The sequence below is a fragment of the Caenorhabditis briggsae genome, assembly GCF_000004555.2.
Source record: "Caenorhabditis briggsae complete genome, chrX, whole genome shotgun sequence".
Classification (NCBI taxonomy): Eukaryota; Metazoa; Nematoda; class Chromadorea; order Rhabditida; family Rhabditidae; genus Caenorhabditis; species Caenorhabditis briggsae.
This window is the reverse complement of record NC_013491.2, coordinates 61,902-65,707: the sequence shown is the minus strand read 5'-3', so window position 1 is coordinate 65,707 and position 3,806 is coordinate 61,902.

The window sequence follows — 3,806 nt, the reverse complement described above, 5'->3', positions numbered from 1 at the left end:
CGCCAAACATCCGTCGGCCATTTTTTCGGTCTAGTTTGTAGTTTGTAGTCTTTGCAGTATTTTCAGTTAGTAGTTTGTATTTTTTGTAGTTTGTAGTTCATAGTCTTTAGTAAAGTTTGAAAAATTAACATCTAAAGAAATAATCACCCGCTGGACATCCGCCAGACACCCGTCACCCATTTTTTGGTCTAGTTTGTAGTTTTTGTAGTCTCTGCACCTTCCAATTTTTCAGAAACATCTCCGAACCCCTTCTCTTCCACCTCGATCAACCGTCTCGATTCTTCGAAATCGATCACTTCTCTGGAAAAGTGTCTACAGTACTCCCCGTCGGTTACGGTATCTACCATATTCGAGTAGTAGCTAGGAACAGTAAGAAACAGGTTGGTTTTTGAAATTTTCAGCAAAAGTAATTTTTTTTTGAAAAAAATTTTTTTTTTCGATTTCCAAAATTTTTGGAAGTCTGAAAATAATTTTTTAGATCACAAAATTTAAAAAATCCTGAAAATTGCATTGTTCAGCGCTCCGATGCATGGCTCCAAATCATCGTCAGTGGTCATTTGAAGAATTGGGAAAAGTCTGAAATTCAGAAGACGTCAAGATCCCGACGTCATCTGGATGACTTGATTTTTAGGATTCCAGAAAATTCGACAATGGAAGAAATTGAGAGGAGGAAAATGGTAAGGATTACTTTTTCGAAAATTTTTTAGATTTTCAAAAAATTGAAATTTCTGAATTTTCAGAAATTTACAAAAAGTTTTAAATTTCAAAGATTCTATTCAAAAATTAAATGAAAATCCAAATTTTCGAAATTTTCCACAAATGATTTATTCTGGAATTCTCGGATTTTCAAATTTTTCGGAATTTCTGTAATTTTGAAATTTGCATATATCTTTCATAAAATTCTGAATTTCTGAAAGTCTGGAATATCCAAAAATTTTGAAAATCTCAAAGTTTTCAAAATTCAGGAGAACTATTAAATCCCAAAATACTGAAATTTTGCTAAAATTCAAAAAAATAATTTTTTGAAATTTTCGAATTTTTAGATTTTTTTCTGAATTTCCGGGAAATAATTTTTGGATTTTTGAATTGTCAATAATGGCCTAGAATTTTATAAAATTTGAAAATCTTCCATTTTTTTTCCAGAAAATTCCTCTATTCCCCGGTGAAACGATAGGAGAAATCAGTGTTGCCAAGGAATGGCTGAAAATCGATGCAGAGGGGAAAATTCGAATTTTGAAGCCGTTGAATTTCGAAAAAACCAGCTCCATCATCGCTACAGTACCCATTAATGGTCTTCAGAGCAGTTAGTTTTCATTTTTGGATATTTTGTAGTTTTTAGTTTCAGAAAAATTGGAAAAACCTCGAAAAATTCAAAAAGCTGAATTTGAAAAATCCCAAAAACTTATTATCTAGCATTTTTCGATAATTTTAGAAATTTGAGGATCAGAATATCCCTGAAAATCGAATTTTAGAAAATTTTGAAAATCTTTAAACCCTTAAAAATCATTTTGCTATTGCGTATTTTGTAGTCTTTGTAGTCTCTGTAGTCTGTCTAGTACCCAAAAAGTCTAAAAAAATCTGAAATTTCAAAATTCAAGTTTTCAGTAAAACCTGAAAATCTACATTTCGAAAATCTGATAATCTGAGTCTTTTTAGTCTCTGCATGTCCCCATTCATCAAAATTAGGGTCAATTTCTAAAATTCAGGCTCTTCCACCTGTTAGCTTTTACTAAATCATCATCAATCATCATTATACCTCTTCTCTAGGTTCTCTGCGTCTCTCTCTCTCTCTCTCTCTCTCTCTCACACACAGAGAGTTGATTCTACGCCTTATGTTCAAAAATGTTGAGCATAAAATTAGTATGATGGCAGCTAATCAAATCTCCCCTCTGCTGACATCTTCTAAATATCTTCAGAAGACGTTGACGTTTTCTGAGTACATACACACAGACACAAACCGGATGTCAGTCAGTTAGAGGTCATTTCTGGGCTCTCTTTTGGCTCTTTTTGGGGGGTTCTCAAGGGACTTTTGGGAGAGAGAGAGAGAGAGGAGATCCTAATACAATTACGGAGAAGAGAGCTCTTTGTAAATTATGGACTGCACAGACAGGGAGAGGGACCAGAAAGTTCTAGGAATCCTTGAATATATCAAAATCAAGGGAAGAAAATTCCAGGAAATTTGAGCAAAGACCAACTAAATTTAACTGACTTTTATCTGAAAATTAGCAGATTTGGGCGCACACCACTCTCGCGAAGGTTGGCGCGCCTTGGAGGGTGCTCACTTCCACGTGGCATATCTCCCCAGGACTTGATTTTCTACAAAACATGCCAACTACAAAAATAAAGCCTTAGTTTTAATTAATATGTTCTGAAATTTTCAGACAAATCCAATAAATCTGAGCTAGATTTTCAGATAGCCAAAAAAAATACCTTTGTGCTCCCAACTACAAGGGGGGAGGTGAAACACTCTCGAGGGATGGGCGATTCCACGTGGCGTAACTGCTCAGTACTTGAATTCCCGAAAATGTGGTCAACTATGAAAATGAAGCTCTAGTTTTGTTTAGTATACTCTAAAATTTTCAGACAAATCCTATAAATTTAAGCTAGAGTTTTAAAGCCTCACAGTGGACGGTTTTTAATGCAATTTTGGTTTTTTTTGCTAGGTTCAAAATCTATCAATTTTAGGCGTTTTTTCATGGTGCTTTTTTTTGTGTAATTTCAGTTGAATCACCTTCTGAAATAATTTTTCATATTTTAAATTCCCTTTTTCTTCTAATTTCTCTTCAAAAAATGCAAATTTCCCAAAAAGGCTTAAGCAAGACAAATGAGTCTTATGTCATTTTTCCCATTTTGAACAGATTGCGTCTTCCTTTTCGGCATCTTTTTTCCTTTTTTTTCAACGTTTCCGCTCGTTTTGAGCCGTTTTGGGGGCAAAAGGACGCATGAGCATAATCTATTTGATGTGTGTAATGAGCTAAATTTAGTGGGGGGGGGGGAGGGAAGCTGGCGAAAACAATGGGACTGGGACACAGACAGTTGGAGAGGGGGAAAAAGAGGGGTAAAGGGACCGATTTTTAGTAGTCTAAGGTATTTTATAAATCTTAACACCTTTTTTGATTTTTCGCTCAAATTTATTGGATTTGTTTGAAAATTTCAGATTATGTTGAACAAAACTAGAGCTTTCTTTTTGTAGTTGACATCTTTTTTGAAAAATAAAAAACTAAAGAGATACAGCACATTTCTCGAAAATAAGTGAAAATTCGCGTTTTTGGAAAAATGGTCTTCTTTTCGGATGCCTGAAAAGCTTGCTCAAATTTTTTTGGATTTGTCTGAAAATTTTGAAGTACACTAAACAGAACAAGAACTTCATTTTTGTAGTTGACCACTTTTTTAGAAAATCAAGTCCTGAGGAGATATGCCACGTGGAATAGAACGCCCTATAAGGCGCGCCCACCCTACGTGGTAGGCGCCGGAGGAGAGAAGAAGGGAACTTCCACGTGGCGTACCTCCCTAGAACTGGATTTTCAAAAAAAGTTGTCAACTACAAAAATAAAGCTCCAGTTTTGTTTAGTATATTCTGAAATTTTAAGACAAATCCAATAAATTTGAGCTAGTCAAAAATGCTTTTTTTTTCCAAAATCGCGAATTCCTGGGAAAATTAATATTAGTTATTTCTTTTGAGTTTTTCCCGTTTAAAAAATAGGTTTTTTTATCAATTCTCCCACCACTAATTATGCTTGTGTAGTCATTGAAGCGTAATCTAAAAGGATCATCCTTATTCGTAACAAAAACGGATCAAGTGAGAG